General features: G+C 37.7%; 1 protein-coding gene across 1 annotated transcript in view; it reads right to left on the bottom strand.

Moving 5' to 3' along the window:
- The window catches only part of LOC150078353 (Fanconi anemia group I protein homolog), a 195,476-nt gene that overhangs the window by 19,961 nt on the left and 155,660 nt on the right, over positions 1 to 19,855 (bottom strand). The window lies entirely within an intron of this gene.

Raw genomic sequence — 19,855 nt, 5'->3', positions numbered from 1 at the left:
ATTAGTAAATTAATAAGAGGAGTTTACCTCAATATAGTACGTGGAACACTTCCGTATGATACCCTCCAGAAATTAAAACGGAAAAAACGAAAAAATCGACAACTTACCGGTACATTAAAGTAAAATATAAATAATTAAAGTAAATTATAAATAATTAAATAATCAATTTAACACAATTCAAAATCAATTCAAAACAATTAAAATTCAAATTAACGCAATTAAAAGAAGCTAACGAAAATATTCAAAACGATTTTCCTTCCTTACTTGAATATTTTCCTTACTTTGAATATTTTCGTTAGCTTCTTTTAATTGCGTTAATTTGAATTTTAATTGTTTTGAATTGATTTTGAATTGTGTTAAATTGATTATTTAATTATTTATAATTTACTTTAATTATTTATATTTTACTTTAATGTACCGGTAAGTTGTCGATTTTTTCGTTTTTTTCCGTTTTAATTTCTGGAGGGTATCATACGGAAGTGTTCCACGTACTATATTGAGGTAAACTCCTCTTATTAATTTACTAATAAAAAATTTATTTATGTCTTTATTTCTCAACAGGGCACAGACCCTAAACTCAGATGAGAAAGCTGCGCATTAAAAAATAATTTTTTATACACAAATGGGTTAAGTGTATAATCAGTTTAGTGATTATTTATTTCCTGGAAAGCTGAATAGAGAATTTCCAAGTAAATGATGAATTTGAGGGGCAGGCAGTGAGAAGTTTTATGATGAGAATTGAGGTGGGGCATAGTGAAGGGTATTTGTGATATTGAAAACAAAAAGGCCCATTGAGTAATCTGGAATGTGGAGGGACAATCCTGAAACAATGGCTGTCATTATTGTTGTTATTTGGTTTTTTAAGAGCATTAGCAACTAAGGCCATATTGCTCCGGGGATATGCGGTGGTCATTCCCTGACCTTTCCACATCCTCCATATTTGGTAGAAACAATGGCAAGGTGATATGATACATAGTTTCATTAGTGAAAGGGAAGAAGATTTTAAAACCATAACTATTTAATGAATTTGGCTTGAATTCACTTTACTCCATGAAAAAGGTATTGATATGGGAACCAGATGATATCACTACTTAAAATCTATCAGTATAAGCTAAATTTAGTTTCGAGTTATATATAACCTTATGTGAAGTTGATGTTTGCATTTATTAGACATACTAATTTATCTGACATCCACTGAAGGCAGTGCAGTCATGATAACTAGTAGCAAAGAATTTGAGGGTAACAAATGCAGAAACTGAAAAATGAAGTATTAGGTACAGATAATTAATGTAAAGATCAATTAATTTAAAAATTCTGGTGGGTATGTAATCAACATATACAGAAATTTTGCTAGCAGGGATAAGGTGGTGATTATCCCTTTATATAAGACAATAGCCAGGCCACACCTTGAGCACTGCATACAGTGCTCAAGGTGTGGTCATTTTAGGATCCTTCCTAAAATGAGGTCTGGAGGCCTCATTTTAGGAAGGATGTATTTGGAGCAAGTACAGAAGGGCAATGAGATTGGTGAGGGGAACAAAGGGATTTTCCTCTTACCAAGAAAAGCATAAGTTCTGCAAATTGCAGTGACTAGACACCTGGGAAGGGATCTGATTGAGGTGTATAAGACATTGAATGGTTTCAGCAGGCTCGATGCTGATGGGATTCTTCCTCTTGCTCAGATTACGAACTGAGAGGGCATAAACTCAAATTAAGAAAAGCCAGTTGTAGAATAGATGTGTGGAAGTTTGCCTTTAGCCAGAGGGCAGTTGATTGCTGGAACAGACTTCCATCTGTCGTTGTGGAAGTTGATAACTTAAATAAATTCAAGGAAGAACTGAATAAAATTTTGGAGCAAATGGATGGACGAAATTTTTTTTGCTGATGCTGTATAAGCTTGCTTTCTTGCATCGTATGCCTCTACTAATGCTAATGCTAATACTAAACATTGGCCAGAAACTAGTTTAATAAAGTCCAGAAGGAGATTCAGAAACTGAAGTAAAGAAACTAATGACAACAGGGAAGTGATCAGAAAGTTCATTTGTGGGCAAAAACTAAATTAGGATAGGCCCTGCTCCTTTCTAATTAGGGGTTCCTGGTTAGAAAGGTTCAGGTTTGAGTAAAGGCATTAACTAAACCAAATGCTATGGACTTATGCAGTCAGTAAATTTTGTGAGCGATTTGTCACTCATATCCATGTGTTTTTCGTGGCTAGAAAAGATTGCTCATCTTTAATATTTTATACTTTTCAAATAGTCGATAAAGAAAGTGAGGGGAAGCACAGAAAAAACACAAGCAGATCAAGGTTTACTGCATAGTTAACCATCAATGACAGACCTTTAATGGATGAATTAGTGAATTGCAGCACACTTTGACAAGGTGATGGGTAAAGATAGCAACACTACCACACTTCAAATCTCGACTTGAATAACAAGTGAACAGCTAAAGGAAGAAATTTCACTATCAAGTCTATGTAGTACAGTGAAACTTCCCTTTAACGGACAGCCATGGGGAACGAAAATGTGTCCGTTAGAGAGAAGTGTCCGCTAACAAGAAGTCTGAGGGAAAAAAAAAAAAAAAAAAAGAAAGAAAAAACGTTTAATGTAAAATTAAATTAATTTATATACAGATTTTGAACAATATTTTTGTAAATAATATACAATTACATACACAAGAGATAAAGAAAAATTGTTAAACGTTTAATGTAAAATTAAATTAAATTATATACAGATTTTGCACAATATTTTTGTAAATAATATACATGCAATTGTGCTATGCATATTATGACTTTATCTTAAGAAAAATACATACAGTAATCACTTATTTTCTTCTGCACCTTCTTCCGGCTGATAATTTTGTTTTCAACATTTGTTTGGAGTGAAGAAACCATCGAAACTCCTTCAATATCTTCTTCAGCGGCGAAAAACATTTTTAAACGATTGATCTGTATGAGCGCTGCTTCTATTTTCATCGATGGTTCGTCATTAATACGTTCTTCGACAGAATGACCTTCCATTTCTTCATCCTCATGAGGAACTTCTTGAAAAATATCGATGGTAATGTTGTTGATATCTAGAGCATCATCTTCTGTAGTGAGGTTTGAGTCTATATCTTTGTAGCCAGGGTCACTTGTAGCGGAAGTATCGTATATTATCAATAGATGCTGAAGTTCTTGTTCTTCTTGGTGCTCCACATTGCTGTTCACAACTTCAATTTTTGCATTTGAGAAGCCAGACTTTACAAAACAGTTCACGACAGTTTATTTTCTAATTGCGTTTACTGAAGAGGAAATCCACTGAATCGCATCTAGGATGCTGATTTTCTTTGCAAGGTCACTCGCACATGTTACATCGTTCATGTTTGCAATGAGATGTCTTAAAACACGTTTTCTGTAGTGAAGTTTAAATTTTTTTATTATCCCTTGATCCAAGGGCTGACACTCTGCAGATGTGTTTGATGGCAGAAAAACGATTTGAAAGTTGGACAATTCAATGTGCGGATGAGATGCAGCATTATCCATGAAAAGAATAATTTTTCTGTTTTGATGAATCATGTTTTGGTTAAAGTGACTTTATCCATTCGCTCATGATATCTCGTGTCATCCATGCATTTTTATTAGACTTCCAGTCAACATCCAAAATATTCAACTTTATGCCCTTGAAACAACGGGGATTTTGTGGGTTTCCTATAACAAGAGGTTGTTCAAAGTCTCCCAGCATATTTGTACACAATAGTACAGTCAAGCGTTCCTTAGAAATTTTTCCGCCCTGGCACTTTTCGTTTTTTAGACTCATTGTGTTTTCAGGAAGAGCTTTAAAAAAACAACCATGTTTCGTCACAGTTGTAAATATCCTTAGCTTCAAAATCACGACATAAATCTTCCAATTTGACGGTCCACTCTGTTACAACCCCAGTATCAACAGATCCACCTTTACCACTTACGGTTTTCCAAGAAATTTTATGCCGAGTTTTGAACTTGTCTAGCCATCCCACAGAAGCTCTGAACTCATTTACTCCCATAGATTTCGCAACCTCTAAAGCCTTTTCCCTAATAATAGGCCCATTAATGGGAATTTTTTTAGCACGTGCGCGACAAATTTGAAGTCCAACAGTTTTCGGGAATGATTTTTGAACCTGATCATTTACGTGTTGTCAAAATTGTTTGAGCAGTTAATTTTTTTTCTTTAGGATGTCGCTTACCTGTGTCTTCCCGATTTTGAATTTTGCAGCGAGATTGCGAACACTATTTTTTTGCCGATCATACGCATTAATGAGTTCGACTATCTTTTAAAGTTAAATGTTCACGAGAAGACATTGTGCTCTTCACACGACACTGAACAAAACTGAAAACTGAAACTGAAAAGAAGAAAGCCGACCATATTCTCCCCCCTCCCTGCACACACTGAATTCACAGAAGTTTTACACGTGCCTTAAAATTCTTGAAAAAGGGTTTAGAACCGCGATGTAAACCTTGATAAAATTCAGAGAATTGGAAATAGAAAATAAACACACGATTGAGGCAATGCGTGGAAGAAACGTTCCTAGAAAAAGGGCCGTGAGCTCGCCCGCTGTCCGTTATGGGGAGATCAAATTAAGTGCTAATCTAAACGAAACAGTGCAGACTGCCTGTCCGCGTCCGTTACAGAGAATGTCCGCTAGACAGAAGCTGCAAACACGTTAAAACCAATGGAGGTGAGTTGGGGAATTTGAAAATGTCCGTTGTAGAGAGATGTCCGTTAACGAGAGGTGTCCATTAGGAGAAGTTTCACTGTATATGCATGTGGCCAAGTTTCAGTGAGTGTGACTATGGCAAACATTTGCTGTAGAAGGAAAACATGAAAGCAGTGATTTTTTTTTTTTTACAACATTTTTAAAATTTTTGCTATTTTCAGCTTCAGTGGAAGGAGCAAGACCGATAAAGAGTAGTACTTTAGTTCTGTCAGATGAAGAACAAGTTGAATGGATAAAATCTTGTGATGATGAGTTTGGATTTAATGAATGCTGCTTAAGTTTAGTGGGTAGAAGTGTTCATAAGAATTTTAAAGTTAAAGACTTGTAGTATAAATCATGATTAGGCTCAGGTCAGACCCAGTAGCAATAGCACAGATAAAATTTGGGTTCAGGTATGGTCAGGTAATATTTGGGGCCAAATTTTATGAAATGTCATTCCTCGAGCCATTTTTTATTTCAAAGAAAAAGTTATTTGTGTTATCAAGTAGCTCATGATAAAGAAAACATAGAACAAAGTTATCTGGCACTGTTTGTGTTGCAATGACAACATGTGGACTAGGAATATTCAGTTAGTACTAGAGAAATGGGAAGTCTATTATTGTAAGCAGACTATTTAATCAAGCTAAATAAAACGTGTTAAAATGTGGACAAAATGGGAATTGTTTTTGCAATGAAACACAATCAAATTAAAGGGCCTTGGCCATGAAGTGATCATAATAGAAACAAATTAGCCTTCCTCTCCCATTGAAGAAGTAGAGGTCTTATATGGCAGTTATTCCAAACTATGGCAACAAGTCGCAAATTGTAGGGGATTTATAAAGCAAGTTAACAACAAATGGTTAGAAATGGTTAAGATGTTTGGGAAAAACTGCTATTCGTATGAAATACCAAGAACTGATTTGTACGAGATTAGACCAATCGTGACATGTTCATAACCTGCTACTGTTACCCACAGCAGTTCAATTTGATTATTCTCTGACTTGTGTTGCAGGAGAAGGAAATGTGGATGAAGAAAAAAATATTCTTTTTTGTATAGGTAACTTTTTGTATATTTTTAATGTTATAAAATTTAATTTGGCAACTTTTTATGGGAAAAAGAAAACTTTTAACTGCATTTGATTTCTCTGCTTTAACTGAAACTTTAACTGCATTTGGTGACTTATTAATAGCGAGAGTTGGCAAATGCTGATGTTTAGATAAATAACTTGTGTTCTTTATCTTGCATTTAGGAATGTTGCAGTTGAGCACGTGAACATTATGTATGAATAGGTATTGAGTTTTAGTTGTTTTTTTTCAAATATGAAAAAGAATGTACACACCTCAAATTATGACAAAATAAAAAGGAAATTACAAAAGTGGTAAATATATTTTGATGGTAAAAAACATGACAAAAGTTAGGTATGGAAATTGTTTCATGAAATACAAGATGCAGCTACTGAGGATAAAGTTGGTGCTGTTCAGTGAATAAAATGATGCTATCTTTTAAGTTACACCGCTGAAAAAAAACACACACACACACACACACACACACCACCACAGAAAGTAAAGGATGAAGTGACTAAAACTTGTGTCTTGCTATGTTGCAAAGACTTTAGACCCTTCAACATTCAGCTTTATAGAGTAGCCTAATTTTCAATAAAAGTAGAGTCACTGCAGGTAAATCTGAATGTTAGAGATTTGTTACGACATTCTACTATAATTTCCCGCAATGCACAAAAGGAAGCAAAATCAGCAAAACACTCATCCTCAAGTATTCAGTCATTAATTGATCTACATCAACGTAGAGCATCTGCCGACAGATGACTATAAGCACATTTACAACGTAACACTGATGTTGTGCTATACTGATGATAACTGAAAGCTGTGGAATAAAGTAGTGTTCATTTCTGAATTTACAACTGATCATAAACTGCAACTAATATCAGAAAAGACTTGAGTTGCAGGCTTGTGAAATTAGTTCCTCAGCCAAGTTAATTTGCTCTATCAGTTATCACAGTCATTTAGCTCCTCGTTAGAGTTTGATAAACTTGTGGCATCCCCTTCCTGAAAGATTTCTTAATGTGCGAATGTAGATGCAAAATACCTATTGAATTTGTCTGCAACCTGAGCACAGTCATCAACAGTTAATTGACAGACATCAAGTGGCTCAATGTGATTTAACCCCTACCTTCTTCTCTTTGCTGTTTTTCTTTACATTCTTGGCCAGAGACTTCTTGTAATCTGCCTTAGCTTGCCTAACCTACTTTGTGATTTGATCACAGACTAATTTTTATATATATACCAATAGATTCTCTATCAACTGATGGTTTATATGTATCCCATGCATTTTTCTTCTCTGCCACATATCTCAATAGTTCGGCGCCTCCGTAGCCAGGTGGGAAGGAGCAGCAGTGCGTAGCATACACGCTTCTTGATTAGACCGGGGTTCGAGCCCGTCACCACCAAATACGGAGGATTCCGAAAGGTCAGGGAATGACCACCGCATATCCCCGAGCAATATGGCCTTAGTTGCTAATGCTCCTAAAAACCAAATAACAAATAACAATCTCAATAGTTCATATGATGTTCATTTATGTCTAAGCCTTGAATGGTATTTCTTTGAAGGCAAGAAAAGCAAGCCTATCAGCTTCTTTGATTACTTTCCTGAATACTTCCCATTTAGAATTCGCTGTTGGTAACATCATCAGTTGGTCCCACAGCACACAATTAAAAAACTGTCTGAGACATTAGTCACCATTTTAAAAGCAAAAGTCTTACCCTTTACTCTTGACAGCAGTTATTTTTTTAAGTAAATTTCATATTTTTACACTGTGATTGCTGTCATCTAATTGTTCCTTCATCTACAGATTCTTAATGCATGAAGAATTGCTGCTGGTAACCAGATCTACAGGATTACTTCCTGCTGTTGCCTCTCTAACATGCTGCTGTAGAAAATAGTCATCCAAGAAATTCACAAAAGTCTTGCTAGTTTGTGATTGACCAACCCACAAATTCCAGTCAACATCTGAAAAATTAAAATCTCTCATTATAAGACATTCTGATCTGACGGCCATCTATTTCCCTGCATAGCTGTATGGTATGTTAGGCCTATAACACACCAAACTGACTCAACATTGCACTTGTCACCCATGTCAGCTGGATTCACTGCCTTAGATTTAATATTCTTCTTAACTAAGAGCATAACCGATTCATCTCTCCTGTCCTTCCTGTATACAGCCAGGCCTCGCATAACGCGAGTTCGATTAATGCGATTTTCAGTTAATGCTAATTTAAAAAATTATACCACTTTTCGCTTTACACGATGCAAATTTCCAGTTAACGCGATCTTTTTTTTTTTTTTTTTTATGCGATAGTTGAAAAAGATTTGAATCGCGCGTTAAGCTTACCACGAGTTGGACGGGCAACAAACCAACGTTTGCCTGCTGCCCGCCTCGGTGTGTTCCATCAACCATCGGAAGAAGACATGTTACTTGTTTGTTTGTTTCCTGCTAATAAAGTCAATAAAGTCACTTGCATAAAAATTCAAATTTTTAAATGAGCCAGATGAAAATGTTACTGCGAAGGAAATAACAGTAAAAGAACTAGATGAAATCTTTCGTATCACAGAGAACCTGAAACAAAAGGTGGTGAGGTTCTCTGCGATATTTAATTCGCCAGGGCACAGAGAAGATTGTTGTCGGCTATTGGAAATTGATTGATGAAAAGAGAAAGTCAACACTGTTCAAATATTTCCGCAAAATTCATTTCTTCATTGTGTATTTTATGTCAGAGGTTCCCAAACTTTCTCGGTTCACGGCGCCCTTAGTGTCTCAGTAATTTTTTCAAGAGGCGCCTGGAAATGTTGAAACTGTGAACTACCTCGAGCTAGTAGTTCGCGCAGTGTCCGACAGTTGTAGAGTATCGCTGGTTTCCCTTGAAAATTTAAAATATTCCACGGCACACAAGTTTGGGAACCGCTGTTTTATGCAATAAACATTTAATTCCATAATTATTTTCATTATCTTTTACATTGTATACAGTTAAAAAGTTATTTAAAAGGTATTTTTTAAAATTCTTTATGGACATTCCCGAAGGTCAAGGACCAATTATAATTTTTCCTATTGATTATTATATTCGATTAATGCTTTCCGTTTTGCGCGATGCGCTCATGGGACGAATTAATCGAGGCCAGCCTGTACATTGTACTCATCATATTCAAATTCAGCATCACTTATGTCTGATTGACACCACGTCTCCGCTATTGATACAATGTCTGCATTCGATGAATTAATCAGTACTTCAAATTAATCCAATTTATTTACGATGCTCCTAGCATTAGTGCACCCGTAAGTATACATGTATGTGTTCATTCTCTTAGTTACCCTAACATAGCGCATGTATTCATTTGTTCCATGACGACCCACAGCAGGCCCTGAAATCCCAGACACCTTGCTTTCCAGGCTGCTGCATGTACCAAAAGCAGCAATGCAACAATAACCTATACCTCTGTCTGCAGCTCTCGTTAAATTATTAGTCTGTGTATCTCCCCCCCCCACCAAAGTTAGCAGTTTTTCGACCTGCCCATCACTGCCTTGATAGCATCAGCAAATATTCAAACACCCCTTCTATTCAAGAGCATCCTATCCCTGTAAAAGCACTCTCCTCTGTTAACAAGCACAGATAATGAAGAGAAAAATTCTACCCTATGAGCCCTGTACATTCTCTCCAAGACTGAATTGAGTGACAAGGCTCTCAACATGCACTTCCTTCTATCATGTCCAGACAGAATTGCAGACACTTTCAAATTCAATCCTAACTCATGACTTTCCCAAAATTGCCCTGTACTTGTTAAGTAAGTCCTCTCTTTGTGCCCTTAAAAGATGATAACTGCTTTACAGCATCATCTACTTTTGCTCCTGGCAGACATACCTTGGTCCTATTCCATCTATCCTTCTTATGCAATGTATTTCCTGTTTCCCCAACAATGACTAGCTCCTGTAGGTCTAGTGCATTCTGCAGTTGAGTTGGCAGCTTGATCGGTCCCCATTTTAATTTCTTTCAGGGCATCTACCCTACTCTTCAAACTCTCAAAAATGCCCATGCTGAGTTGGCACCTAATTTTTTTACACTCCCTGCATCTAGCACACACTAAGACATCTTCCTTGGCTGGTTCATGTCCTGTTCCAGAAAGGTCTGCAAACACTTCACAAGAATCACACCCTTTGGTTTTCTCTTGAGTCACGGCACTCCTGCTACTTTGTGCCAATTGCTTTGCTGCTCTAGTCTGGAGCATGATTTCTGTTTAAATACAAATAACCAATCTGACACTACTACACTAAGCTAATGAATTCCTAAATGCAGTGATACATATTAAGCTATCTAGTTTTATGTTATACCTTATGCTATCCAGTTCAACATGCACTAATACCATAACGATTGCAATGTTAAATTAGTTATATCTTTGCTAAAAATAAAAACTCCTTAACTAAACAAACAAACAAAAAAAAAAAAGATATATGCATGCCTAAAAAGTGATTAGAACATTTGAACTACTTATTTATCATAATTAAAACCCAACTATTCCTATGCACTATTCGTTATACGCTAAAATATTTGTGCCAAAACACTGCTACAATAGCGGTATGAATAGTAAGGGATAACTTTCGTTTCCACAAGTTTCTACCAAATAATATAAACAATAGGACTGTGGGTAGACAATTGCTGGCAATTCAAGACCACAAAGATTCTGGAAGGTTATCTACTGCTGAACTAGTTCAAAATGATGGTAAGTTTTGTGCCTTGCTACAGTATTATGTAAATGGCGAAGATAAGATTTTGTCGGAACATTTGACGTGTGTAACAGAAAGTATACAAGTTCCTTAGTACAAATTGACATAATCAGTATATTTTGAAACATTATATAATGAAAATAGTGAGCAAGATTAATAAATCTACAATGTTCTTGGTGCTAGCAGATGAAACTACCAATATTGTACAAGAGGAGCAGTTTGCGCAATGTGTTCATTACGTTGAGGAGGAAAATATGGAGAGATGAGATTTCCTAATCTTTGTCCCAGTAACTGATCAAAATGGCCCTTCACTCACCTTTGTAATAGGGAAAACATTAATAGATGTGGGTTTCAATTTACAAAACTTTTGTGGACAAGGGTATGATGGAGAGCAGCAGGAATGCATGAAAAGCTTTATATACACACTGTGTAATACATATTGCTTAAATTTTGTTTATGCGTTTTAATGCAGTTGCTGATATCCAAAATGTATTCATTGTTCTTTCCGAAGTTTCCAAATTTTTTTCATATGCCTGCAAAGAGAACTGCTGTGCTTAAGTTAGAGAGGCAACAAGAGCAAGTAACACCAGCAATTATTAACACATTAAGAAACTGCAAATAAAAGAACCACTAAGTGGCAGTGATCACAATGTATTGATGTAGGATTTACTTGCAACTATCATCAAAGTTAAGGGAACTACAGTGGTCTCAGACAGTTTTTAAATTCTATACAGTGTGACCAACTGATGATGTTACCATCAGCAATTTTAAATGGGAAGCATTCAAGGAATTAATCACAGAAGCTACTAGTCTTTTCATACCAAGTAAGAAATACTGTTCAATGTTTAATCTTAAACAGATGTCAGATGAATTAATGAGACTCATGGCAGAGAAGAAAAGTGCATGGGATGCATATAAATTATCAGTTAATAGAGAAGCCTATGGCAGATATAAACTAATCTATAACTAAGTCACAAAGGAGGTTAGGCCAGCAAAGGCAGATTATGAGAAATTTTTGGCAAAGGATGTAAAGATAAACAGCAAAGACATCTTTACTTATGTAAACACCAGAAGGAGGGGAAGGAATCACAGTGGTCCACTTGATATTGATAGTTCGACTGTTGATGAGCCTGCTCAGGTTGTTGACAAACTGAATGAATATTTTGCATCTACATTCAACACATTAGGAATTCTTTAGGGAAGTCGGTGCCAGAAGTTTATCAAACTAACAGAGAACTAAATTATTTTGTAATAACTGAGAGCAAAGTGGAGGAGAAATTATTGAAGTTAAACACGAGAAAGGCACCTGGTGGATGGGATCCATCCAATTATATTAATGGAGGATGCAAAGGATTTGGATTCAGGGCAGGTCCCACATACTGGAGATGTGTGCGAATGAATCTCCAATTCACAAAGAGGGATCAGAAGGTAACGAGTAAGTACAGACCTGTTGATTAACTTCTGTTTCAGGGAAAATAACAGAATTAAATAAGTAATGTAAGGCCATCAAGACAAGACTGCAGAAATACTTGACTCAGCATGGGATTGTTAAGGGGAAATCTTGTCGGAGTAATTTAATTGGCTACTATAAGGCAGTCACAAAGAAACTGGGTGCAAAAAAAATAATTTCGATAACATATATTTGGATTTCAGGAAAGTCTTTGATACTGTTGCACATGAAATACTTCTGTACAAATTGGAGCAGTGTGGCATTAAATGCAAGATACAGCTATATATCGGCCCCAGGGGCTCACATCTGGTGAGTATGGGGTTTGGCACACCCGGGGTCCTGAGATGGATATCATCATTCTTTTCTTTCTTGATGATTCCCTTATACTTCTGACTCGTCTTCTCTCTCTGTCTCTCTCTCAGGGTAATTCAGAATTTTTTTTTTTTTTTTTTTCTTTGGCTGCTGTAGCATAAGCCTCAGGCTTCCTTGAACCATATAGCTAATAATAATAATATATAAAGGGGTTGGTTGGGTTGTAGAAGACAGAAACTGGTTATCAATGGACACTGCTCTTAGTGCAGTTATTATTATTAGAGAGAGAGAGAGAGAGAGAGAGAGTTGTTGTTTGTTATTTGGTTTTTAGGAGCATTAGCAACTAAGACCATATTGCTCCGGGGATATGCGATGGTCATTCCCTGACCTTTCCGCATCCTCCGTATTTGGTGTCACGGGCTCGAACCCCGGTCAAATCAAGAAGCGTGTGCTATGCACTGCTGCTCCTGCTCACCTGGCTACGGAGACGCAGAGAGAGAGGTAAAAGGAAATCGCCAAGAAAGAGAAGAATGATGATATTAGTGGAGCTACCCAGGGTTCAGTGTTGGGCCTACTGTTATTTTTTATATTTATTAATGAGATTGATCAAGAAGGCATATCAGGTGTAATGTCCAAGTTGGAAGATGAAACAAAGATTTGCAGGGTGGTTAATGACAGAAATGGTGGTATGTTACTGCAACAGGATCTGGAAAAGTTTAAGCAGATGGGTTGTGGAATGGCAATTGAAGTTTACATTAAGTTTAACCCAGAGTAAGGTACCAACTGTGTGGTACTACATATCTAGAAAATAAACTCATACACCGACCATTGAACAAAATTTACTGTAACTAAAATTTTTACAAATAGTATAAAAACAAATTATTTACAATAAACTAATAATTGTATATTGCGGAATACTAAAAACTGTAATAAAAGATCGTTTACCATAAAATAAGCTAAAATATAAAATTAAGAGCGCTAAAAACCTGGAGCTTTCGAGAGCGTCAGCTCTCTTCTTCAACAGTAATATGACTTTCTGCAATAGCTCCTTAAATAGCAGGTTCACGGTACTTCCACACGTGGTATTTCTCCACATGGTTCAATCGGCACATGGTCAGAACCGGAAGCGGAAATGTCTCGGGTACGTGGCAAATAAAATCGTTCATCCGAACTTAATACAATTGTTTCAAAAATAGGATGAATAAGCATGCCTCTATCTCTATTCATGGTATTCTTACTGGATGAACCAATCCGTAAACCCTCGAGCCATTTACGCTCCCAGTATCCGTGTGCACGATCCAAAATAATAGCGTCCTCCGGGGAGATTTGATGCTGCTTCTCCCAAAAATGTTCGGCCACGGCAGACTTACTGTAATCAGCGGTTTTTATGGCATTTAAATGTTCCCCCAGACGATCCCTAAGCCGTCGTTTTGTTTCCCCCACATAACACTCCCCACAATCCGGGCATTCTATTCTATAAATAACTCCGCTACCGAGATCTTTTGGTATACGGTCTTCGACCTGAGACACAGCTGTGCACAGCCTCCGCCCAGGAAGCTGTACACAGCTTGTCTTATAACCCCGTAAAATTCTTGCCAGATGCTCAGTAAGACCCGGATAATAGGGGATGTATGTGGTGGCTAACGGGACGAACGACTCCCTACGCTCAGACACCTCTCTACTATATCTATCTAGGATCCTCTGGGGGTATCCGCACTTTCTAAGTTCTGCCGTGACACGATTAATTTCTTTCTCTTTATCCTCAGAAGTGGTACAGTGTGATCTTACTCTGTCAAATAAAGCTTTTGCTACACTATTCTTGTATTGTCCAGCTTGTGCTGAATTATAGTGGATGTATTGACCTCTACACATGGGTTTTTTAAAAACTGACGTCTTAAGCCTAGAACTCACCCTAGAGACCAATACATCCAAAAATGACAGAGTACCGCCCGTTTCCACCTCTGAGGTAAATTGTATAAATTGGGAGAAGCTATTAAGCCAACAAACGGCATCATCCTCCCTCCCCTTCTGGACCAGGGCAAAGGTATCATCAACATATCTTCTCCAATTCCTGATAGGAAACGAACACCCACTAAAAACCCTACTTCCCAACTCCTCTGGCCGTACCGTGAACCTGCTTATACATAGTTCCTTGAAATAACATGGTAGTGCTAGCTAGATATAATTCTACCCAGTACAAATATCTTCCACACCGAGCAGTGATCTATTACCAAGTGAGGCATCCCTGGTCAATGCCATTTTTACACAATATACTGCATGATTAATAGGAATACATGTAAATAAAGATACAACATCAAAAGAGATCATGCTCTCATCATTATTTATAGTCAAATTCCCCACAAAATTCACAAACTCTCTACTGTCCTTAACAACATACTCAGACTGCCCCACTATGGGTGCAATTAATTTGGCCAAGTACCCTGATAGCGCATAGGAAGGACTCCCTATAAATGAAACTATAGGTCTCAAGGGTACTTCTGCCTTATGAATTTTTGGCAGTCCATAGAATCGCGGGAGTTGACTACCTGTAGTGTGTAATGACCAGTAACTCTCCTTGGAAATCTTCTCCATGTTCAACCAGGATTGTACCAATTTATTGACTCGCCGTTCCAGACCCACCAATGGGTTCCTCTGGATCACCTTATAAGTATTATTATCTTGCAGAAGTTCCAATGCCTTCTTATTATAATCTTCTGTATTTAGGACCACCGTTGATCTCTCTTTGTCCGCTGGTAAAACAACTATTCCTTTGTCTCTTCTCAATTCTTCTAGTGCTCTCTTTTGACTAAGGCTGAGATTCGGGGATGCCTTCCTCACCTGACTCAACACTGCAGCAGACTTCACATGGATTTCATTAGCTAAAGGCTCAGGAAACTTATTAATGGCCCGTTCAATACCCATTGCTATCTCCGCAATGGGGGGTTTCGAAGGAACCAGCGTGAACTTAGGGCCTAAACTAAGGACTGCCTCCTGCTCTTTCGTGAGTTGTCTATTACTCAAATTATGTATAAAATGAGTACTCCTACCATAGGAGTACCCATAGCGATATGATAGGAAGGGAGGAGGGGTTATGCTATTAGTTAAGAAACACATCAAATCCAAGGAAATGAAGCCAGCCGACATCGCTGGTCGGTGCAGTGTCGAGTCAGTTTGGTGTGACATAAACATTGGGAGATAAAAATTGAGAGTAGGAGTGCGTTATTATTATTATTAGCCATATGGTATAAGGAAGCCTGATGCTCATGCTGCACCAGGCAAAAAAAAAAAAAAATTTCTGAATTTACCGAGAGAGAGAAGTAGAAGAGAATCACCAAGAAAGATAAGAATGGTGATATCCAGCTCAGGACCCTAGGTGTGCCAAGCTCATACTCACCAGATGTGAGCCCCCGGCTGTTATAGGACAAATGATTCTGATGAGTATAATACGAAACTGTACAGGGAAATAGAGTGGGCCAGTAAATCAGAGAGTCTTATAATGGGGGATTTTAATTTCCAAGATATTGACTGAAATTTGTGGGTTGGTCATGCACACACTAGCAAGGCTTTTGTGGATTTATTGGATGATTGTTTTCTACATCAGCATGTTTGGGAGGCAACTAGAGGGAGTAATACTCTTGATCTGATTATCAGTAGTGATTCTTCATGCACTAAGAATCTGCAGATATAGGAACCACTAGGTGGCAGTGATCACAGTATGCTATAGTGGGATTTACTCAAAGAGGTAACTACCATCAGGGGTAAAGTGAAGAGTTTTTGCTTTTGTAAAGGCGACTACTGGTGTCTGAGACAGAATTTAAATTCTATATGGTGGGACCAACTGATTACGTTACCAACAGCAAATTCAAAACGGGAAGCTTTCAAAGAATTTATCTTGAAAGCTACCAGGCTTTAAATACCAACTAAGAATTGAATTGTTCAAGGTTTAGGCCTAAATGGATGTCAGATGAACTAATGAGACATATGGCAGAGAAGAAAATGCATGTGACATAGAAGCCTATTATAGATATCTATCCTATAGATATCTATCCTGCCTAACCTCCTTTGTAACCAAGTTACAAAGGAGGTTAGGCAGGCAAAGGCAGATTATGAGAAATCTTTGGCAAAGGATGCAAAGAAAAAGAACAAAGAGGTTTTTACATACGTAAACTCTAGAACGAAATGGATGAATCAGATTGGTGCACTGGATGTTGATGATCCTGCTCAGGTGCCTGACAAACTAAATGATTATTTTGCATGTATATTCACACATGAGGAATTATTCAGGGAGGGGAATGCCAGAGGTGAGTTAAACTCTGGCAGTGAGCTAGATGATTTTGTAATAACTGAGAAGAAAGTGGAGGAGAAATTGTTGAAGATAAACATAAAAAAGGCACCTGGGGTGGATGGGATCTATCCAGTTGTATTAAAGGAGGCAGAAAATTAAGTAAGCAAACCCTTAGCCATAATTATGACACTTCTTGGACTCTGGGGAGGTACCCATGGACTGGAGATGTGCAAATGTGACCCCAATTCACAAAGGAGAATAAAAGGGCAACAAGTAATTATAGACCTGTTGGTTTAACTTCTGTTCCTGGAAAATTAATGGAGGCACTGGTTAAAGCAGCACTGCAGGATCATCTAGACAAGACTTCAGTTATAGCTCGGACACAGCACGGTTTTTTTAAGGGGAAGTCTTGCCTGACCAATTTGATTGGATATTATGATGTGGTTACAATGGAACTGGATTCAGCGAATAACTTTGATATCATATACAGTGGATTCCTGTTATTTGGACCACCAGTTAATCGAGGCAGCCGTTTATTTGGGACAAATCTTAAAAAACAAAACCCAATCAAGAAAATAGACAGCATTTACTTTGCTCAATTGGGACTACATGCCATTTAATCGGGGCAGGAGACCGCAGCATTGGAGATTACCTTACGATTGTCTGCGACTGTAGCGCATGGTTGGTTGGATTTCTGGAGGTCACAACCATAAAACAAAAACAATTAGCAGTCACCTGTTTACTGGACTTTTCTGTTAATGCAATCTATCATAAATGGATAGTAAACTCAATCTTATTGAATTTGCGATAATACTGACAGCTGGAATTCTGTGGGTTATTATGGTGAAATGTGTTTACACTTCATGGAACCTTCAATCATATAAAAAAATTAATTTTCAGAATCTTCTCTTCATTCCTATTTTTAAAGCTTCGTAACGCGTTACTCTGTTCTCACTTGCGCGTATTATGTTATTTGCAATTTGTGTGCGCCATGCTCTTTGTTATGATTGCTTATCTTTTTACTGTTTTGAATTTTAACCACCACCCACAAATGTCAACTAGTTGGTATGTACATATTATAGTACGTATTAATTATTCCGATTATCACGTATATTCTTGCGATTTTCACGTATCATTTAATTTTTTAATTGGTAAGGTAATAAAGGGTAAATTTGTGCTTAATATATTTTTAATTTTATATGTTATGTTATTTTTTTGTTATTTTTGGTTTTTAGGAGCATTAGCAAATAAGGCCATATTGCTCCGGGATATGCAGTGGTCATTCCGACTTTTTCCGCATTTCCATATTTGGTGGTGACGGGCTCGAACCCCGGTCTAATCAAGAAGCGTGTGCTACGGAGGGAAGGAGCAGCAGTGCTCCTTCCCACCTGGCTGTGGAGGCACCGCTCTTACATTTATAGCCTGTGGATAATATTCCTCCTATTTTCGCTAATTAGAATTGCTGTTTAATAGAATTAAAATTCAGTTCACAAATGTGATCACAATGACCGGCGCTTACTACACATCGTATAGTGAACGGTACTTTACTATGGTGACTCCATCGTAACATGATTTGATTGTGCAGTGAACCAACTGTAAAGCGAGGGTCCATTGTATTTTTAACTATTTATGTGAAACTTCGGATAATTGGAGCAGCCGCTTAATCAGGCCGAAATGCACTACTCCAATGTGTCCCAAATAACCGGAATTTGGATCTTAGAAAGGCATTTGATATTCAACATGGAAGATTGCTGAACAAATTGAAGCAGTGTGGCATTGGAGGCAAATTGATGCTATGGATAAAGGTCTGGTTGAGTGGGAGAAAACAGAGAGTGGTAATCAATGGACACTGCTCATCGTGGACTAATGTTATTAGTGGAGTTCCTCAGGGTTCAGTGTTGGGTCCGTTGTTGTTTTCGGTGTTTATGAATAATATTGATGATGGGATATCAAGTTTAATGTCCAAGTTTGTAGATGATACAAAGGTTGGCAGGGTCATTAAGGACACCACTGACGTTATGCTGCTGCAACAGAATCTGGAAAGGTTGAACAGATGGGCTGAGAGGTGGCAAATGAAGTTTAACATTGACAAATGTAAAGTACTACATATGGGAAACAGTAACCCCATAGCAACGTATCAACTCTGCGGTACTACATTGACAGTGGTGGAGAATGAAAAGGACCCGAGGGTAATTGTGCAGGCAGATATGAAGTTCTCTGAGCAGTGCAGACGAGCTGCAAGAGTAGCTCATGGTGTCTTGTCAATGATATACAGGAATTTTTCTAGCAGGGATAAGGAGGTGATTATTCCCTTGTATAAGGCAATGGTTAGGCCACATCTTGTGTACTGTATACAGGTCTGGAGGCCTCATTTCAAGAAGGATGCAGAGCTGCTGGAACGGGTACAGAGAAGGGCAACAAGATTAGTGAATGGAACAAAGGGTTGCTCTTACGAAGAAAGGCTTAAGTTTTGAAAATTACAGAGTCTGGAGACTAGGCACCGGCGAGGTGATCTGATAGAGGTGTATAAGGCTTTGAATGGTTTTAGCATGCTCAATGCCAATGGGATTCTTCATCTTGCTCAGAATAATCAGCTCAGAGGGCATAAATTCAAATTGAGGAAGGACGGATGTCGGATAGATGTGCAGAAATTTGCCTTTGGCCAGCGGGTGGTTGGTTGGTGGAACTGACTTCCATCACTTGTTGTTGAAGTTGATAGCCTAAACAAATTTAAGGCTTAACTGGACAGGTATTTCGAGCGAACAGAGGGGTGAAATGGGAGTGGTGTGTTTTTTTTTTTTTTTTGGCTGATGCTGAATAAGCTTGCTTTCTTGCATAATATGCCTCTACTAATGCTAATGCTAATTACCCCCAAGTCCTTTTCTTTCTCTACCACTGCAGTGTAGCACCACAGAATTGATATGTTACTCTGTGGTTACTGCTTCCAATATGTAGTATTTCATTTCTCAATGTTAAACTTCATTTGCCACCTCTCAGCAGATCTGCTCAACTTTTCCAGATCCTGTTGCAGCAGCGTACTGTCATTAGTGTCCTTAACAACCCAGCAACCTTTGTATCATCAGAAAAATTGGATATTAAGCCTGATATACCATCATCAATATCATATATAATTGCAGAAAACAATAATGGACCCAACACTGAACCCTGAGGGACTCCACTAATAATATTAGACAAGAAAAAGCAGTGTCCGTTGATTACCAATCTGTATTCTCCCACTCAACAATCCGTTTATCCCTAGCAGCAATTTGCCTCCAATGCCACACTGCTCTAATTTGTGCAGCAGTCTTC

This window comes from Mastigoproctus giganteus, chromosome 11 (assembly GCF_048544385.1).
Source record: "Mastigoproctus giganteus isolate SK-2022 chromosome 11, ASM4854438v1, whole genome shotgun sequence".
Lineage (NCBI taxonomy): Eukaryota > Metazoa > Arthropoda > Arachnida > Uropygi > Thelyphonidae > Mastigoproctus > Mastigoproctus giganteus.
Note: the sequence above shows the minus strand (reverse complement) of the source record. Positions and strands in the feature narration are given on the sequence as shown.